Raw genomic sequence first — 21,148 nt, 5'->3', positions numbered from 1 at the left:
TTCCACAGGTTATCTCTCATGTGCTTATCAGTGTGTCATCCAGTGACCCTTTCAGGGCTCACCTGTTTGTGGGGTCTGCAAAGCTTAGGTGATCCTCCCTGTCCCTTCAAGATCCTGCTGCCTTTTCCTAGGCCTTGAGAAACCACAGGAGATTTTCAGGGAGCCAAGCTGTGTGTCAGCTTCTCTATTTTTAACCTTGAAACATGCTATTCTGATTCTTTTCCATGGATAGCGAACATGAAGAATGGGTGGGAGAGGGCTTGGCTGTCCCTGCTATGAGAGCCTTCCTTTCAAAGGTGTCTGTCCTTGAAGTCCAGGCCTGTGAGCCAGGCTAGCCTTTTGTGAGAATTTCTACACCATGTGGTAGAAGAAGGCTCTGTGGGGAGGTCTCGGAAGGCAGACCCAAGCCAAGTCCAGATCTGGAAAAGGACTCATTGCTCATTTATTGCTTTTATTATACAAATTGAAAGTGTCTAAACTCTAGGGGTCTGTGCATTGGCAGTAAGGACCTTCTCTTAAAGTCTGTTAGAAGTTCTCAGACTCAGCCAGGAAGGCTGGCCCAGGCTTGCCATCCCAGCACTGGTGGAAGCAGGAGAATCAGGAGTTCAAGGTCATCCTTGACAGTACAGTGAGTTCAAGTGGGCTGAGCTACAGGGAGACCTTACTCCAAAAACATTTAATTTTGCCACTTTCATCTCATCTCCACACATAGAAGTTGTAGTCACTCTAGTCTACTTTTCTCGTTAGGTAACAAATGCTGTTTCCATTTCAGAGGAAGCAGATGGGGTATGAAATGACACTCATGAGGCTATGTGTATGCATCTATTCCATCTAGCTACAGCACACACTACCAGCCCACCCCATCACTGCTGAACTCTTCTTACTCCTTACTCACCGGTACCCTTCCCAATATGGAAATAATCCCACCCACTGTATTCAAGAAAACATTTCATGAAGTAGTTCCCGAAGGCTGGGGAATGTGTTGTTGCTATTAGTAAACATTTTCTCCTCAGCACCTGTTTGTCATCTTTCTTGGAAAACTATAGACCATAGGTTTTTGGTTTTTTTTATACATTGGTTTAAAGATGGAAGTTTACTTTTTAATATGATCTGAAAACTCAAATGTTCAGACTGAAGTGCCAGGTCTGTCTCTCACTGCAAATGTTGACGGCACCTGTCATTATGTCCCAGAGTACTAACTTGAGCATGTACTTTAGTTCAGGCAATTCTTCCACATTCATCAATTTCTTCTTCTTTTTTTAAATTTTAAGCTAAAGAATGAGAGGTTAAAAATACTATTTCTAAGTTATTTTCACCAAAGAATATGTATGAAGAACAGAAGTTCTATTTTCAAGGATATTTGAAATGCTGAATTAACTAAGCTTCTAGACACACACTCCGCTGCTGCCTTCCTAGAATTCTTGTCTCCTTCATTTGATTTTTTTATTGGAAAAAGACAGTGAAATGCCTAACTGCTCTGACCATTCCAAAGGAGTAATGCGGTGGTCATGCTGGCTGGCCCATGAGCCTTACCTCCCAGCTCTATGGTCCAGCTGCAGTGTGGGCTGCTCACAGCTCTCAGCTGCTCTTTTCTCTGAGAATTGCCCTCAGCCAAATTGGAGCATCTGATGGGGCAAGGCTGTGGCCTGCAATTACCACAGGGACATCCCCCATCCAAAGACTGACTGGCTGGCCTGGGAACACCACTGCAGCCCCTTTGCCTGCAGGGGACCTAACGTTGGCTCATTGGCTCCTTTGCGTTTCCAATTGTCCCCAGGGAACTGGCCTGCCAGCCTGGCTCCTTCCTTTCCTCTTGTCCCACTCCTGTCCTCTGCTTCCAGTAGGAACACCTTCCCTGTAAATCATACAAATGAAAACCTCCATCCCATCCTCTGCTCCTAAGGAGCCTCATTTAGACAGGTCCTAAACCAGAGAACTATGGCTGCCAGTGCCCTGGAATTCAATCTCAGAAACCATGGCCCCCTGTCCAATATCTTATATAGAAATATTACTTAAAAGCTGTATTTCAATCACTATGGCATTGTAACATTATTTACTGTCTATGATAGTATTAAATATACTATATCAGGAGACTCTCAGCAGAAATCCTTCACTCTTCAACAAAAGAAAAAGAGAAAAAAATTCTAAAAGAAAGAAATTAAAAGTGTCTACAATGCACCTCAGTGGCAGGCAAATGCCTAGCACATCAAAGGCCCTGAACTCAAGTCCCAGCACCCAGAACTAAATAAATAAATTTAAGTGGTGAAATATTTTGCCAATATATTTAGGAACAAGCAAGATAGAAGAGACACAGTAATTAAAAGACTGTGGATTAAAAAAAAATAAAACTCTGAAAACTTTTTAGACAGTTTCTTAGGCAGCCTGTCCTTGGCTTCCAATTGCACACTGATGGTGTTAAAACACTTAAAAATTAGTCCAGGTGTCTGGCCAACAGCAAACAGGATGCTAACAGATCACCCAGTCCTGGGGCTGCATTCTCAATGCTCCCTCAATGCCCCAGCCTTCCTCTAAGCCATCAAGTCCTTTTATAGAAGGAGAGAAATATTTGAAGGCAACTCTCAATGTCTTCAGCTTGAACTATTCATCCCACAAACGTTGATTTGTTACAGCAAAGGCATTTTGTTAGCTGTTGCATGGAGCTCATTGTGGGCTACTAGAACTAGAACACCAGAGTCATGCACAAACCAGGTAGCCACCCTAGGCTTAGGCATATTTTGCCATGTAGAACCTCGACATGTCAATTTGGTGACAGGTTCACCCTCTCTGCCTCCCAAGCTCCTCTTTTATCTTTTGTTTTCTCCAATGCAGTAAGTACCCTTTTTAACCTTTTGTCACATCCAACATGGCTCCAGGGATGGACCTGACTGGGGCAGCAAAGGAAGAAGAAAAGATAAACACAGATGAACAGAAAAGCTGCATTTGGGTGTACTGGTTTCTCTGATGGAGAAACAGTAGCGCCCAGGAAGCTTGGCATGTATATTCTATATAATTGAATAGGGAGGCTGGGTTATTGTATGCAGGCTAGATCAAGAGGACAGGTTTGGCTCATCTAAGTAGGAGCAGTCTCTATAGGACATTACTCTTTCAGCTATAAATATCTGGTGGGAGAAAGCTATCATGGACATTTTCTGCTCACACTCTCAACATTCACACATTGACCAATGGAAGGTTTTCCTAGCCCCCTGAGCCTCACACTGGGTGGGAAGGCTTTTCTATTTATCCATAAATCTGAGGCTTTGGGGTCCTTAACCTGGCTGTGCCCATATCAACAACATACATTCACTCAAGATTTTATTCATTCAGGTTTCCTTTGCTCTCCACATTTCTCTCAGCTAAATTATAGAGAAATACCATCACTTAAAAGAAACAAATAGCACCTTGAGCCCATGATTCTTTATTTTTATGCTCCCTGTCTGTGTCACTAAATCACACCCTCTTCATTGTATATTTCTTCTGGACAGGAGAGTAAACAGGATGAATCACTTTTCAATGTTCTGAATTGTCTAGTCAAAGAATATAAGTATCTTAGATTCAGTAAAAATTGTCCAATTGCAAGAAAACTAATCAGTTCTTTTAACATTTCTAAACTTGACATGTGCCAAAGTTGGACCTAGTGCACTGGCAAAACGAACAAGCTTAACGAATGGCCTTTTGGTTTACCCAGGGTCATACAAGAATACACAAAATCACTGCACACATACATGCACATAACAAAGGACAGGTATTTTTATCGTAGCAGGAGCAAGGGCCATGCCAGGAATCAGAGGGTGGGTAACACCTCCGAAAGACACCGCTCCCCACCAGTGACCTACTTCCTCCAGGGAGGCCCCAATTCTTTCAGATTTTACAGACTCCCAAAGTAGTGCCACTAGCTAGCACTGAGCTATCAAAACATGAACCTGTGGGGAAAGAGTTCAGATTTGGGTAGACTGTCTAATGTCATCCTGTAACAAGAGAAAAGCCAGAACTTGAACCCACATTTTAGATTTCAACCTTACTTTCTCCAGATTGCCTACTCAAGCTTGTAGGATATTTGCATTCATAAGGTTTTTTCCCCCTTCCTTCTTGCTTCATCCACTACTCAAACTAGCAATAATGAAACTATCCTTCCAAAAAAGCTAAGCTTTGGAATATTGCCAACAGCTCTGCCCTCTGCACCAGCAAAATCTTTAGACAATCAAGTAGATAATACATGGACCATCACTTAAGGACGGTAATTACTACAGTAATTACTGACTTTCTTTCCTCTCTCTATTTGGCAGGCAGTGATGCTTCAAGAGACAGTATTCTACTGACCAGAATGGTCAGCAGGTGCTACTAGAAATGAGGGAGAGAGATCGGTGCAAAGCTTCTCTTGCTAGCATTTCAAACACTGGTTTCCTTAAGTTCCCAGTATATGAGAGGAGAAGGGTGAGAATCTGCATGTTAAAATATACTTGGTTTCTAGCTAGGTCCATCCTTTGTTTAGTCTCTGCTTCATGACTTAATTGCTTATTTTCTCATGTGAATTATGAAGGGGCTAGAAATTAATGTCCCCAACTTGGGCATGTCATCATATTCCCCTGGGCACCTTCTTATAGGATGTTAAAGTATACATTCATATCTAGTTCTATCTGTTGTATCAATATTCCTACTTATTATTTATTGATGATAAATGCCTAGACAAGGACTATGCATGGCCCTTGTCAATCCATTGACTCTGTGAGTTACAGAGAAGCAATATCTAGATGCTAAATTTTTTTCTAACATTATCCAAAATGCTGAAAGAAAACTTTAAATACACACATAAGAAACAGTGCATGTAGCAATAACCAAACACTAAATGCTATTACTGAATTAATTATTGTTTACTTATTGTTCTGTCTTTTCAATTTTTTGAGAAAAGGTCTCACTCTGTAACCTAAGCTGGCCTCACATTCTTGCGTTAGTCTCCTAGATGTTGAGGTTACAGGCATAAACCTCCATGCTTGGCAATTAATTAGTAATGGGCCGTGGGGAGGGTAGTGATCTCAGGGAGGTGGGGACAGAACACAGAGGTATCTAAGTTAAAGGGGACTAATAGAACAGGAAGGGTTAAATTGAATGGAATGCAGAAGGGAAGGCTATAAGAGGAAATATGGAGAGGGATAACTAACACTGAAAGCCTTTGGAAAAAATCATATGGAAACCAACTACTATGATAGAAATATGTACATGTATGAATTTAAATGGAGCTGTCCTACAATGGGGGCAATAATATCTCAACTAGACATCATATGCCACCAAATAAAACCCCACTACCAGGAAAGAGTTATCTCTTTTTGAGTTGTTAGCCAATGGAGTCCCCAAGACCCCTCCAGACATTATAGGTTATTGGTTACTCTCCATAAATTGATGACAAGACCCTATTGCTGAAGACACCACATATACTTGTCATAACATGGAGACATTCAGCTGGGACTGAACTAGAAACTTTTCATAGTGCTGGAAGGTGCAATACACACTACTAGAAGAGAAAAGGAAACATCAGTTTCACCGACCTATGAACTCTTCAAGCTATAATAACTGACGGATACGTCTGACAAGATGTGTTCCTTGGTAGAACAGTGGTACAAAAAACACTTTTTTTGAAGATAAAATCTTTATTATTATACAAGGGTTGAAATGGATGGGAAAGTATAGCTGTAGCAGACAAACACTGCCCATCCTTTGCCCATTCCAATGGCCATAAATGTACCAAAGGTGCTGCCTGCTATTCTCCATCATGGTTTTCCCAAAACCATCCATTGGCTCTAATCCCATATTCTCATCCTTAGACAGGAGACAGTATCTGCCATACAGCACCCTGGCTGCCATTCCCACAGCAAAACCCATGATGAAGCCCATCTTCAGGCAGTGGGAGCAGCTAGGCTGGAACTGCCCATAGGAACCCATGGCCACCGGCATCTCGTTAGCCGCTGTGGTAACTCGGCTGTATGTCTCACACCCCAAGACCACTTTTTGATTGAATTTGGCCCACTCCACAAGGTGGAACACATACCTGACACTGTTGACAAGGATAAGAACCTAGATAAGTTATGGGTCCTAGGAGAAAACTTACTACAGTTCTTCTGCTAAATGAACATAGCAATAAAAATACCACTAATAGCATATTTCTACACCCATAGATCAATGCTAGCTCAACGTGCATCAGAGCAGTTTCCACTTGCAATAGATGGCAGCTGTGATGGCTATCCTTGGTAGTCAATTTGACTACATCTGGAATTAACTAAAACCCCAAAATGGGGGCACACCTGTGAGGGATTTTTGTATATGTAGATATTAAAAGACAACTTTTACTTTTAAATTTACATAATAGGAAACTTTAACTATATGCAAAAGTTGAAAGAATAGTGTAATAAATTCTCATGTATCTATTACATCTTCAACAGTTTTCTGTAGGCAGACTATTCTGTCTAGACCACTGATCAGCTCTGTCTCAACAGCTGCTCCCTAAATCACCACACAGAGACTTATTATGAATTATAAATGCTCAGCTGATAACTTAGGCTTGTTTTTAGATAGCTCTTATAACTTAAATTAACCTATTTTTATTAATCTATGTGCTGCCCCAAAGTTTGTTTACCTCATGTATGTACTTCCCATCCTGCTCACTCTGTGTCTCATGGAGTCTCCCGAGACTCCTCAGACTCTGTCCTTATTCCCACAGTGTTCTCTCTGCCCCCAAAATCCTGCCTAGTGATCTGCTAGTTGGCTCTTTATTAACCAATTAGAGTAATACATATTCACAGTGAACAAAGGGATTATTCCACAGTAGTTTTCAGTGTTGGGTCAATCCTATTTCACCAATCTTTTTAATATAGATAATATATTAATATAATATAGATAGATGATAGATAGATAGATAGATAGATAGATAGATAGATAGATAGATAGATAGACAGATAGATAAATAGAGATGGAGACATTCATTCCATAAGTTCTCTTTCTCTAGAGAAGCCTGACTAATACAGCAACTCCAGCTGATCAAAACTCAGAGAATAAGAGACTTTGGAATGGTCAACCACAAAAGATGTCTATATCATACTCCCCCTTTCAAGGCTTGGAAATTTATGTGCAAGAGGGGGCAGAAAGATTGTAAGAACCAGAGGTTGGTTACTTCAGGGAAATGGTGCTTCCCAGGCTCAACAGGGAAGACACACATATGAACTCACAGATACAGACAGCCTGGATGAGACCTGTACACACCCAATGCAGACAAAAGCCAGGCCTAGAGGAGGGGAGACAGTCAGGAAGTTCAACCCCAAACCAAGGAGCTGTCGGCATGTAATCGTTCCTGGGTGAGGGAAAGTCGGGGCTCTTCAATAGAGTGATTCCTGTCACATTGACCACACTCCAGGGCAGTCCCCATGCCCGGGAGTAGCAGGCCAACACAAACTGAACTTTATGTTTTGTTTTGATTTTTGGAAGAGAGAGAACATGAGGTTGGGTGACTAGGAAAGGAAAGGATCTGAGAGGAGTTGGGGGAGGGGAATGAATATAACCAAAAGATTTAGGATAAAAATTTCAAAGAATAAATAAAAACATTTTTAAATGGTGATGTGAATATTGCTTGGGACTCAATATGCGCAAGTCTTTGTTAAAAAAAAAAAATTCAAACTGCTGTCACCCCTTTAATCCCTCAGTGGAGTTTAGAGTCCCCTTTCTGTCCCAATAATATTTTCTGCAACTTTATGTGAGCACCTCAGACTATAGCCTCTTGCTCTTAAAGAGCAGCCCATGTGTCATGTCGTATAGATCTATGCAACAAGCACACTTTCTTCAATTTACACTCACTCCCTCAGAGCATTCACAGAATTAACAGGCTTTGCAAGCAATTTGGGAGAAGATGAAAAAGAAGCTTGCCTGGCGTCATTGAAAATCATCTGCTCTCATTCCATAGATAAAGCCATCCTTGAACTGCCCTTAGACTTGGCGATGGATGACGGAACTCCCTATTGTGATGGATACTGGTTTTGTTACCACTAGCCAAACATGGCTTTTGAACACAAAATATGTCCAGTGTAAGTGAGAAATTGAAATTTAACTTTATTTAATTCTAACATGCTTAAATATAAGGGTCAGGTCTGAAGGAAACTCCATTTCCCCAAATCTTGGTGATTAGACAAAAGCCAGTGTTCTTTGGGAATTCATAAAACTAGTTCTCCCTTGCCAAAAGGAGGCATCTTGTTATCTCTGGGAAAAAGCATCTATGGCTCTTCCACTAACGTAGGCCTGTGCTGCCTATCTGCTTATCAAGGTCCATGCCAGCCTCCAGGCTTCCTCAGTCCCTGCTCACCAGTACATGTTGTATACTTCAAGTCCCCACCCAATCTGGTAGACTCCCTTCCTCCCTTATAACCGTAGAGAGTTCCCTCTTCTCTCTGCCTTCCCCAGAGACAGCCTTGGCAGTTTGGGACAAACTTTTCCCTCTTCCACCCACAGAGTGGCTATTTCGGTTTCTTTGCTGCACCCCTCGCATTTATCTGTTTCTGAAATCTCCTAAAGGAACCCTTTTCCAAGAGGCCCCACCTCTCCTAGCCAAACCAACCTGTTGATTTGGCTCTCCTACGGTGTGTATGAATGTTTCCGATGGCTCCTGCCACCCACCATAGTTTTGAGTTTACCTCTTCATCTGCTTCTTCCCTCTACCTGCTCTGCTTCACTGTGATTCAGGGCATCTCTCCGGGTGGCTCCTGGAGTCTGCTATGCCCTCCTGAGTGCCCGTCACGTGGAAAGGCTCTGTCCCTCCCCTGGTACTGAGGCGTCTCCCCAGGGCTGCCTCCTTTGCCTCAGTTGGCACCTGGAGCCACTACTACTACAAAAGTCTCACTGGTGTGCAGGAAGCTCCTCTCTCCCTCCTGGGCCTCCATCATGTGGGAAGGGACGTCTGTCCTCTGTGATTTGGGACATTTCTCTCTGACAAGTCTCTCAGTCCCTGTGGGCATGCCCCAGATTGAAATCCATGTCACCAGGACACTCACCTTTCTCTCTGCCACCCTTGTTTAACCCCCGCATGTCCTCAGTTCTCTCCTGGAACTTCTCTGCTCTCCCCCTCTCTCCCCGCTTCTCTCTGCTCTTCTGGCCAGGCCCAGTCTGCTGGCCATGTTCCATCTATTATTTCTCTCTCTGCTCTGGACTCTTCCAGGTGGCTCTGGCTGTTCTATCCCTCTTATCCACAGTAAAAACCTTCCCCTTAGTTATACCATGGAGCGGCCATGTCATGAAGAGGGAGCAGAATTAATGTTAAGAAGAAATGCCACCGTGTAGGCAGGACGGGATGTTGCATCAGAAACTCGGAGCCGCTGTACTGGATCTGCACAAGAACAGGCCTGTGAAGGCAGGCATGGATGCAGGAAGGGACCGGGGTGCCCTGCCCCTCACTGCTGACCCCTTTGCTGCCACTGATAGATTTGGGAAAAGGGGAGTCATTACCTTTAGTTTCAGTCCAGTGTTTGCTGTGGCCCTGGTTAAAATAAATCGGTCACAAATTGAACTCAAAAGTTATAACTCTGGGAAAGGAGCTGGTGGTAAGGCGGGAGAGGTGTCACATTATAGGGATGTAAGGGATGTAAGAAAGAGGGAGATCAGAAGCAATATATACATATAATATACATATATATATGAAATTATTGATGAACTACTTAATTAATTTTTAAAAGGCCATCCCAAAGAAAGACATTTAAAAATTCTGATGATGGTTATTAAATAAAATTTTCACCTTGTTACATCTATTTAGGCTGCACTGTCAAATACAATAGCTACTGTTCTCATATGGCTATTTCAATTTTACTTTTACCTAGTAAAATTATTGTTGCGAGCCTGACATGATGGTATAAACCTGTAATCCAGAACACAGCGTATGAAGGCAGGAGGACTGTGATTTCGAGGCCAACCTGGGTTATAGAGTTCCAGGCTAGCCTGAGCAAATTATCAAGAGGTTATCTCAGCCTCCCCCACACCCCTAAGTGGAAGTTCAGTTCCTTGCATTTCAGGTATGCAGTGACCACGTATGGCTAGTGACCATCAAAGTGAACTTGTTGTAGATAATAACGATATATTGGGCAGTAGCAGAGCATTATTGTATTGTTTAACTTAAAGCAACGGCCACCATGGACCAGAAAGGAAATGAAACTAGGGGAGCCATACAGTGCCAAGTTTGGCCCTTCTCAGCCTCACTGTATTTGTCTTTCATTTATCCCCTTTGCTTCTTCTCCCTTCCTGACAGTTCACATGAAATCTATTTAACAAGTATCAACCAACATTGTAGGCCTAATTTTTAAATGTAACAAGAAACCTTCAGAACTTACTGTCTTCTAAGGCTTCCCAGCCCAAGAAATTATGCCGACCTTTGTATTAATACTATGTCATCTCTAGAGGAGCTCAGTCATAATCCTATCCATAGCCTGCAACCACTGCCCAGACAGGCACTAGAGATAATGGCATGAGCATCTTTTCCTTAGTCTCTATATGCTTACAAGCTGGCACAGGCTGAGCAGAAATGGGAAAGGGGTGAGAGGATGGGATCTCTCTCTCTCTGTCTCTCTGTCTCTGTCTCTGTCTGTCTGTCTCTCTCTGTGTGTGTGTGTGTGTGTGTGTGTGTGTGTGTGAGAGAGAGAGAGAGAGAGAGAGAGAGAGAGAGAGAGAGAGAGAGAGAGAGAGAGAAGAGGAGAGGAGAGAGAGAGACCATTCATTGTATCATTGTATCAGGCAGGAACATATCTGGCCAGTTCATGGAAGTTCTCTCAGTCAACTGCTATCTCGGAAGCATATGTTCAGAGGTAAATGTGATCATTAGTGCATGACGGGAACTTCCTAAATTACAGAAGCTTCTTGTGCGAGTACACCGCGCTGCTGTGAACATCATTCTCAGTGCTGGCTGCCAAAATAGCCCTCTTTTAGTCTTGGTGAGAGCACAAATAAAGAGAAGTGTACTCAGTGGAGAAAAGATGCAATTGGTCCACCATCCTGAAGAGTGTTTGGTTAGTTCTTATTTTTGTTAGAACAAAATACATATGAGTGAATATGGGTTGGGGATTTGCCTTAGAGGTATGACCTTGCGTAATATATGTGAGGCCATGGGTTCTATCCCCCAAACAGATAAAAAATAAAAAGTAAAAAGTTAGATTTTAAATGGGGTTTGAGATTTGGATCATTTTGCAGACAGAGATGTTATTAGAGCTGGACAGAGCAGTGGGGTCTGAAGTAGCTTCAGCCCTGCTGGGGAGAGTGGAACCGGTGCTTTGAAGGTCCCTTTTGAGGTAATAGGGAATGGAGAGTTGCTGTGTCATGAGTAAATGGATCCAAGGACAGCTGTCATCACCTAACTAGACTAAGAGACACTGTTTTCCTATATTTCTGGCAGAGGCACATGCTTGAAAAGTCCCAAAGACATGGCCAGATAAGCAGCATCTGACAGAATAATGTGCCTAGTTAGGATGACACCTGACAGTGGTCACTTGTTCTGTTTGTAGTCTGTCACTGTTCAAGGTGTGTGTGTGTGTGGTGGGGGGTAGGCATGATACTAAATGAATAAATGCTAAATGAAATAAAATGCTATTAAAATTTTGAAAGCTGAAATCAACTTACTACAGCTCTATGATAATTAAGTCTAGCCATGTATTTTGGGAATTACATTCTAAAGAAAAGGAGTCCAGATTCAAACCAAGGTGATTGGGTCAGTCCTTCTTATAACAGGTGTGACTTTGGCCAGTCAGTCCTTATAACAGGTGTGACCTTAGCCAGGCCATGTCACTCTGAAGTTCATTTCCAGGAATCTCTAATCCTCATACTTCAGGTCTCTGAGTTGTCTTTTTGGACTGAAAAATACTTTAGGATATTGAAGAATCTAGAATAGAGCTTGACTCACTAGGATCGATGGGAAAAGGCCCTTGAGAATATCTGTATGGGTCTAAGGTACACAGGATGGCATAAAGGGAAAATGGTTTGCCATAAATTTTAGTAGCTCCTTAGCTGATAACCTAGAGAATGCTGGAGTGAGCACAGAGCTTCACAGTTGTCCTAATCAAAGATGGGGGGGCTGCATTTGAACTCCCACAGTGACCTACCACACCCCAGAACTGGCCTTCAGTTAATGGCAGTTCATAGGGAAAGATGCAAACTCCTAGTAGCTACAGAATGAGTGTCTCAGTCCTAAATGAGCAATCTGGGTGACATTTACTATGAAGACCAAAAATATCTTATTTCCTGTTCCAGGGGGATACTGCATTTCACCCAGTTCTGTGATCTAATGTCTACAAGGCAAGGGAATTGCAAGAGCACACAGTAATAAACTGTCTTAAGAAATAAATGCAGAAATGAGGGTTTGTGAAAGTGATTTGTAAGGCAATGTCTCCAAACCAAACCAATGAGAAGGGAGACAGAATGAAGGCCAAGCACAGACACACATGCCACAGTCCTACAGCTGATTACATGAACTCAATTCTAAGGGAGAGCTTGGAAGACAGAATAGGTACCTCCTTAGTTTGCCTCCATCAGGGGACAGTAGGGGGAACGGATGTATTCATACCCTCACATTCATTAGCCATTGGTCAGGGACTGCTTCTGAGAAAATAGAAACTCCCATACCCTTCCAAGTCCCTGAATGTAGGAAAATTAGAATCTGCTAAGGGCACCCCTTCAACAGAGAAATAGGTACCATCTCTACTGGGAGTAAAGACATTCAGGAGCCTAACACCATTAAAATGGTCAAATAAAATGTGGGTAGAGAACTCACAGCCCAAAGACTGTACTGATGGGTCTCCCAGTAAGACACAGGCTGCATTTCTTACACTGGAGCTGAGTTTCATTGTGCTGGTGCTTTCTCTCATCCATGCTCCAACACAAGAGGGCAAGCAATATTTTAGAGGAGAAGGGAGGTACTGTATAGTCCAAGCTGGCCTTAAAGTTACAATACTCTTGCTTCAGCCACCTGAGTCCTGGGGTTACAGGAATGTACCACCACATTTGGTCAACAAACAATAATTGTAGGTGAATGCAATTTTATTTTTTGAGACAGGGTCTCATGGAGCCTAGGCTGACCCTGAACTCACTATTATAACTGAAGATGCCTTTAAGTTCCTGATTCTCCTGTCCCTGCCTCTTCAGTGTTGGGATTATAGGTGTTTGACACTACTCCTGGTTAGGACAAGAATCCACATTAACAAAACACATTTATTATTATTATTATTATTATTATTGTGACTAAAATTAGTCATGAATTCACCAATAGTTTATAGAATGCAACATTTTGAACTTGATTTTTAAAACATAACCTTTTAAATCCATGTGTGGTTTTTTTATTATCTGAGATTTTATGCTTATTTGCATAATATTCAGAAAGTTTACCTTCACTTCAACCTATTAAGTGTGTTTTAGGTATCTTTCCACTGCAATAACCTGTAAATTGCTTTTTTAAATGACTTAAAAGAACTTCACAATGCTATTCAATACAAGTATTAGTGAGCTTGTAGCCCTAGTAATAACTGCCATACATCTCTGCGAAATCTCTTTGCCTCCTTTTAAGTGTAAGCTATTTCATCAGGGGACTTCTATCATCATCTAAATTTTGTATTATATCGCATTCCCAGAGCATTCTGATTTTTTTTTTAAAAAAAAATACCTAGAGAGAACAGCTGTATTATAGATCTGTCACAAGGACTTGGATATTAGGCATTTCCTTCTTCTATGGAGGACAGTCTGAGGACACAGGTTGGGCTTTCTAAAGAGAAAGAAAGTGAGAGGAAAGGACATCACCCACACTAAGCGCTGGCATTCTTTAGCAGAGAAAGGTGGAGTTTGGGGGGACCCCCAGGAAGACAAGCTTTATTAGCTGTACTGTAAACAGGCTCCATTTGCCTCTTGGGGTCTCTTGTGACATTATTGATCCTTTCTACAGGGGTCTACTGGCAGTGTTATTACTGTTTTGAAGAAATAACTTAAATACAATATCAAGCTTCTATTTGGATGTTGTTAAAAATGAAATTCCCTCTTGATTATCTTACTAATCCCTATTATACTTGATAACATAACATTAGGCATGTAATTTTGTAAGATGTCTAGATGAAAAATCTGTATATATTTCATAAAGACATAACTATGAACAATCAGGGCATTTAAATGAAAGGCCATTAATACAATGTTTTCCATTGAGTTTTATACCTAGCACCACAAAACAAAAGAAACACATACAAAACAAACATAAAAAGACATTTTCAAAGACCGTGTTGTGAGGCCAACTGCTAATTAAGAGTATTTATTAATGTATTTTGCAGTGTTGGTAACAAATTTGGGGTATAGTTTTAAGGTGTGTATAGTATAGGTCTAGTCACATCTGGTCAATTACATACAGACCTGGTCAAGTACATACTATTAGCAATATTCAGGATAATAAGAAGGATGGCAATATAGACCAGAAGATAGGTATAGGACTACCTATAATTTAGGGAGAATTGGGGGAAATTTGCTCACTTTCATAAACATTGTTGAAATGTTGGTTTTGTTTCTGTATATCATTTACTAAGTCTATAAATTTCTATGAAACAAAGAAAAACCCTTAATAACTGAAAGCCTGGGATAGACTCAGACAATTTAGCCCTGCTATAATTCAAATTTTTTTATCTGTGCAGAGCAAAGACACAGTGTCACATCGCCTGTGTTTTATCTGATTTTGATTGGGAATTCAGCTATGTTTCTTATTCTGTTGAAGACACACTGAAACCAGACAAAAGATCTGAAGGTAACAAACAGGAAACAGGTATTGATTTCCTTTATCCACCTCAGTCTCTTTGTATCTTTCTGTATTGTACCATGATGGATTAGGCCAGTGATAGGTTCATGGTTGCTACCAGTTTGATGGGCTTTGGGAAAAAACGAATTTGAGCAATATTATAGTGAAGGGAAGAATCCTTAAAACCAGGTCTGGAGCAGTGTGATAAGTAGCAAGATGTATGTTTCTTATATCACACACTCCCTAACCTCCTACTTAATGACATACTTAGCTGTCCCCTATCTTTTACTACACATACTGAAGTAACCAGAACACATAACACACACACACACACACACACACACACACACACACACACACATACACACACACACACACACTCACACTTACACAAATATACATGTACCAATAATAAACAAAGAAAAAGAGGCCATCAGTTTGAGAGGGAGGGGAGGGACATGGGAGGAGTTGGAGAGAGGAAAGGAAAGAAGCTGTTATAATTATATTTTAATTCAGTTTAAACATTTACATCCTATTTAAAAAAAACTTCTTGGAGCTCTTCGATGTGCACTAATAAAGGGACACATGGGATTAAGGAGTGTCAGGGCCGCAGTGGACCTGGCCTCCCGACCGACCATGGCCCCGCCACCCTCACTCCTTTAAGGACTCTTTTCTCTCTCAGAAGTGAATTATTTATAGCATAATTTAGCACTCCTTATCTTCCTCCTACCTCGCTCCACCCTTTCACAGTCTCCTGACGCCTCATTCTCTTTCAGGAGCGAAGACGAAGTCTGGCCAATCGGAAAACTAAAAGCGGAACAATTATAGTGAAATGTAATCACAAGTTGACTGTCTCTCAGTCTGATGTCACCAGAGGTGACAAGGAAGGAGGCGATGTGTTTAGACTTCCTCCATTCCCAGGTCCCCGGTCCACACTTACCACACCCTTTGTCACTTGCTCCTCCCCCCACTGTGATCTAGTCCCCCCCAAAAGATGTTCTCAGAATGGCAGGTGATCCGCATTTCCTTTTGTTACATGTATCAGAGTCACACCGTTTGTCCTTCCCCTCTGCTGTAAACTTCCAGTTCTGCCTTGTGTGTGAACTAAGCTAATAACAAACAACTAAATGAAACAATGACCTTTGGGTCATTTCTCACCCTGTATATTTTCTTTGAGAATGGCTCTCACATAGCCCAGGCTAGCCTCAAACTGGCTATGTAACTAAGACTGGCCTTGAACTTCTGAGTTGCCTGCCATCACCTCCTAAGTGTTGGAACTACAGGCAGGCACTACCATGCCCATGTGGTGCGGGCATGGAACCCAGGCCTTCACTCATGCTAAGCAGGCACTCTATCCATTGAATGGCATCCCAAGTCTCTCTGTGCACGATTTTCTTTTTAAAACAATTTCTTTGAAGTATGATTTGCATGCAATAATACTCACCCATCTAAGAAGAGAGTGCAAAGGGTCTTCGACATTATGTACCTGTGTGAATATCTCTAGAGCAAATATTATACAATTATGCGTTGCCACCCTAGTTCCTTCCTGATCTTTTGCAATGAAGTTTACTGCCTACGTGACCTCCTGGTCACTCCATCACTACCATCAATTTGTTCTTGGTAGGAAATTTTACCTGTTCTGAACCGCCTCATACTAACATCCATGTAAAGTTGAACCATATTGTGGGCACTGTGTTTACACTTGGCTTTCGCCTGTTTACCAGCCTTTGAGGTAGGACTGCATCACTGTTGGTTAACCCACTTTTCTCTACACAGATACGTGGATTATTTCCAGTTCAGAACTATCATCAATGCAGTTGTGTACAAACCGTTGTGTACAGTTTTTCTTGAGCATACATCATCTTGGTGGAGCCGGGGGTGGGGTGTACGTAAATGCCTTGGAGAGGAACTGCTGGGCCATCTGATAGCTTAACTTTATAATGACCTAAACAGTTATCTAAAGTGGTTACATCTTTTTACATACCCATCAGAAATGTTTGAGAGCTCTAGGCTACCAATGTAAACAGTACTGTCACCTTTTCAATGCCAGCCATTTGATTAGGTGTACAGTGGTATCTGTTTATGATTTTGGGTTTTTTGTTTTTTTTTTTTTTCCGAGACAGGGTTTCCCTGTGTAGCTTTGTGCCTTTCCTGGAACTCGCTTGGTAGCCCCGGCTGGCCTCGAACTCGCAGAGATCCGCCTGCCTGTGCCTCCTGAGTGCTGGGATTAAAGGCGTACGCCACCACCACCACCACCTGGCCTGTTTATGATTTTAATGGGTGTTTCTCTGATGACATGGTGGGTGTCTTTTAATTGCTTCTTATTGTCATTTGTACAGCTCCTTTTCTGAAGTATCAATTTAAAGCTTTTACCTATTTGTTAGATTTATTTATTTATTTTTATGTGTATTATGCTTGCTCCTTAGTGTATGCATGTTCTCTGTATATGTACAGGTAACCACAGAGGCCAGAAGAGGTTGTCAGATTCCTTAGAACTGGATGTGGGTACTGGGAACCAACCTGGGTCCTCTGCAAGAGCAGCCAATACTCCTGACTGCTGACCCATTTCTTCACCCCATTTTACCTTTTTAAATGAGTTATTTACTTCAGCACATGCTGCACTTCTGGTACTGAACTCAGTCAAGTGTTTTATTCTAATAGGCATTAGATACAGCAGAGAAGGGTGGAGCTGGATTTTGTCAGTGGGAGGTAGAAGTTTGCCCCCACACAAGCTATGGAGTCTGAAGCCTGGTATGAACAGTTTCCTGGCTGCAGTTTGGCATGACAGAGTGATAGGCACAGTCTCTGGAGTCTCTCAACTGTGGTCCACAGCTGGTTCCAGCACCTCTTAGAAACATATAACTGAGCAAAGTGTCCAGCTCAGTTTGCTCTAATGCAAAATAGGGTTAAAATCATATAGATGATCCTTAACTTCCACTGGGGTTTCATTCCAATAAACCCATCAGACCCCGAGAATTTGGTAAGTCCATCCTCATGGATGTGTGGTTGACTAGGAATGTGGCTCTTTGCTGCTACCTGCTACCCCTAGAGAGCATATCCCACAGGCAGCTGCCATTAAAATGATAAAATGAGGATGGAGAAATGGCTCCACACTTGAGAGTATTGACTGCTCTTGCCAAGAACCCAGGTCGGTTCCCAGCACCACGTCAGGCAGCTCACACCTGCCTAAAACTCCAGTTCTGGGGGGCTGACCACCTCTTTTGGCCTCGGTGGGCACCTGCAAGTATATGGAACATATAAGAACATGAAGGCACAAACATGCACACATATAAGTAAGTAAGTAAGTAAGTAAATAAATAAATAAATAAATAATTAAATAAATGGCAAGGATATTTAAATAGCTACTTCAGGAAAGGAGCTGTACAGGTGACAATAGGAAGCAATTAAAACATGTTTGTCATTTGTCCCAACTCAGAACCTGAATGCTTATCATGGTACCAATGGCATAAAGTGGAAAAGCCAAAAGCTGAACCATTACCAAAGTCTATATTGACTTCATAACATGACTGCGGTATCTAAACAAAGCCATTTAATGCATATGGTGTAGTTTAAACACAAAGTGAGCATGCAGAGAACTGTTGTGGAATATTACTTTATGCAAAGGTGTGTTATATTTGTTTATGCTGCTTTTGTTTAATTATATAAAAATGTGTTGTTTTGTTTCACCTTGCCTGCCTAAGGTACCTGATTGGTCTAACAAAAGCTGAACGGCCAATAGCTAGGCAGTAGAAGTAGAGAGACTAAGTAGGAGGAATCATCGAGGTTCAAGGGAGAAAATGGGGAGAGAACCAGGGAGAAAGAGAGGGAGATGCCTGGAACCAGTCAGTCAGGCAACTGCCAGACAGACAGTCATGGAGGAAGCAGGGAAGTAGGACAAAGAGAATGAAAGAAAGGTAAAAAGCCCTGAGGCAATCTGTAGATGAGGAGACACAGGTTGAATTAAGTTATAAGAGCTGGTGGGACAAGCATAAGATAAGGCTGAGCATTCATAACTAATAATAAGTCTCTGGGTCATGATCTGGGAGCTGGTTGGTGACTCAAAAGAAAACCAGCTACAGAGAACATTTGCTCTTACTAGATGAAGAATCTGAGCCTGTTCAGTAAAGCACTCACCCAAACACACACCTCACAGAATCCTATTAATTCCACATCATCTCTCTTCATTGGTTCTCAATCCCATTTCTACAACTACATCCTAGGTCAGCAATATTAGGAGACTTACTTTCCTCTTGCCAAGACAGCAGAAAAGGTACAGGTCAGGTTTTTTTGTTTTGTTTTGGTTGGTTGGTTGGTTGGTTCTGTTTTTTCTAGGCAGGGTTTCTCTGTGTAGCCCTGGCTTTCCTGGAACTCCCTCTGTAGACCAGGCTGGCCTTGAATTCACAGAGATCTACCTGCCTCTGCCTCTTGAGTGCTGGGATCAAAGGTGTGCTCCACCACTGCCTGGCGGTACAGGTCAGTTTTAGTGTCTGACATTCCAGTTATTTTATGTCAGGGCAGAAAAGTAGCTGCTCCTAGGAAAAACAGGAGTGAAAGTTTAGCTGCTTTGGGCTTTGAACTTCAGGAAGCTCTAAAATTTCCCAAAAGATTGTTTGTTTGTTTTTTTCTTTAAAGAAGAAATCATTAGGATGTATTAGGTTACTATGATAAAGGACAAAAGATATTTGATGTTCTCAACATATCTTAAAAAACTAAAAAAATAAAAACAACACCTAAAGATAACAAAAATTTTCAAGCTGAAAAAAGAACTTGCTCAACTCAGTATCTTTATCAGCCATCATCATACTCCACTGGGAAAGACTGCTTCCCTGCGAAGTTCAGGAACAAGGTAGGCATGCATAGGTGATAGCTTAGCTTGGGATAACCCCATCTTATAAAAGTCATGAATAGGAGATAGCTTCATATAGCCCCCTCTTGTAATGGGCATGAATAGGAGGTAGCTTAGCTTAGGATAGACCTTTCTTGTAATAATTTGTTTGGCAACCTAATTCCTTCATCTATACATACTATGCACACATACCCCTCTTCAAACAACACACACAACAACCTGTGAACCTCTTGTCCACCCATACATACACTGCCATCTCTGAAAAATTGTATGTTTTCCTATCCTTGATTGTTAACTCTCAAATTTCTACAGTTTCTACTCAGATGAATTCCAACACAGCCAGATGTAAGAATAGGAGAGTAGATTCAGCCTGAACTGGTTTGGGATGCCTGTGTCCTCTATTAACCTTTCAGGGAGAATCTCCTACTTACTATCTTTTGTCTATGCATAATTATGCATGCATATAATTAAGATCAGCTGCATAATGGGAAGGGATATGCACAGTAGAGAAATTATTATTAGTCTAATTTATCAATCAGAATACAGGTCCACTCAAACTACCTTTCTTAGTAACCAGCCATGCCCCTCAATAATCAACCACGCCCCTTAGTGACCAACCCCTCCCCCCTGGAAAGTAACCAGGCCCTAGAGTATCCTTGCTCATGTGGCTGCTGCCATTCTACACAGAGTCTGCCTCTAACACCTGCTCTATAGCTTGAATACAAAAAGTTGTCTTGCGTCTATTGCACATCTGTGTGAGCTGGGATTTCAGGTCTCTAGATAAGAGGACAAGAACCCGGAAGCACTGGACTCCAGCCCCAACCACCAGCAGCCATTTTCAACATTTTATTCAACCATTTACTGAAATTTCTATAGCTAGTGCCACAACAAAAAATAAAGTAGCTTTTAAAAAAAATTAAAGGCATTCAGTTCGAAAGAAAGAAGTAAAACCGTCTTTATTTTCAGATGACATATTTTTATATGAAAACCTTAAAGTTTTACTAGAACTTAAAATGACTGCAGTAAGTGTACCAAATTGATTCAAAATTAAAGTGTATTTCTGTATACTAACTGAGTTGTCAGAAGTTTAAGTTATGAAAATGACTGTGTCACAATAACAGTGCAGAGAACAAAACACCTGAGAATAAATTTAACAAGAAAAAATTTAAGATGTACACACTGAAAACTATTAAACCTTACTGAAAGATATTAAGGAATATCTGCACAAGGGGAAAGATATTTCATACTTATGGATTGGAAGACATAATACTGTCAAGCTGTCTGTTCTCACATTGATCTATAAATTCAAAGACATCCGTATCAAAACCCCACCAGGAGGACAGATGCAAGGAAGGAGCTCAAGCAATTGCTATGATAAAGCTCTCATGGAGCCCTGCGTCTAGGAAATTCCATGGTTATGTTTACTGGAGCATGATCAAGAAGTTGAGATGTGAGCTCCAAGTGGGTTCATTGATATGGCCACTTGGATGCTTCAGAAGGAAGCACAGAGGTGTCTTCAAAGCCACGCTTCTTAA

At 41.6% G+C, this 21,148-nt stretch overlaps 1 pseudogene; it reads right to left on the bottom strand.

The window, feature by feature from the left end:
- Window positions 1–3,379: 3,379 nt before the first annotated feature.
- LOC114697427 lies at window positions 3,380–6,284 on the bottom strand (annotated as a pseudogene).
- Between the last annotated feature and the right edge of the window lie 14,864 nt (window positions 6,285–21,148).

The sequence above is a fragment of the Peromyscus leucopus genome, chromosome 9 (genome assembly GCF_004664715.2).
Source record: "Peromyscus leucopus breed LL Stock chromosome 9, UCI_PerLeu_2.1, whole genome shotgun sequence".
Lineage (NCBI taxonomy): Eukaryota > Metazoa > Chordata > Mammalia > Rodentia > Cricetidae > Peromyscus > Peromyscus leucopus.
The sequence above is the reverse complement of the archived record's forward strand: the minus strand, read 5'-3'. Positions and strand labels throughout refer to the sequence as shown.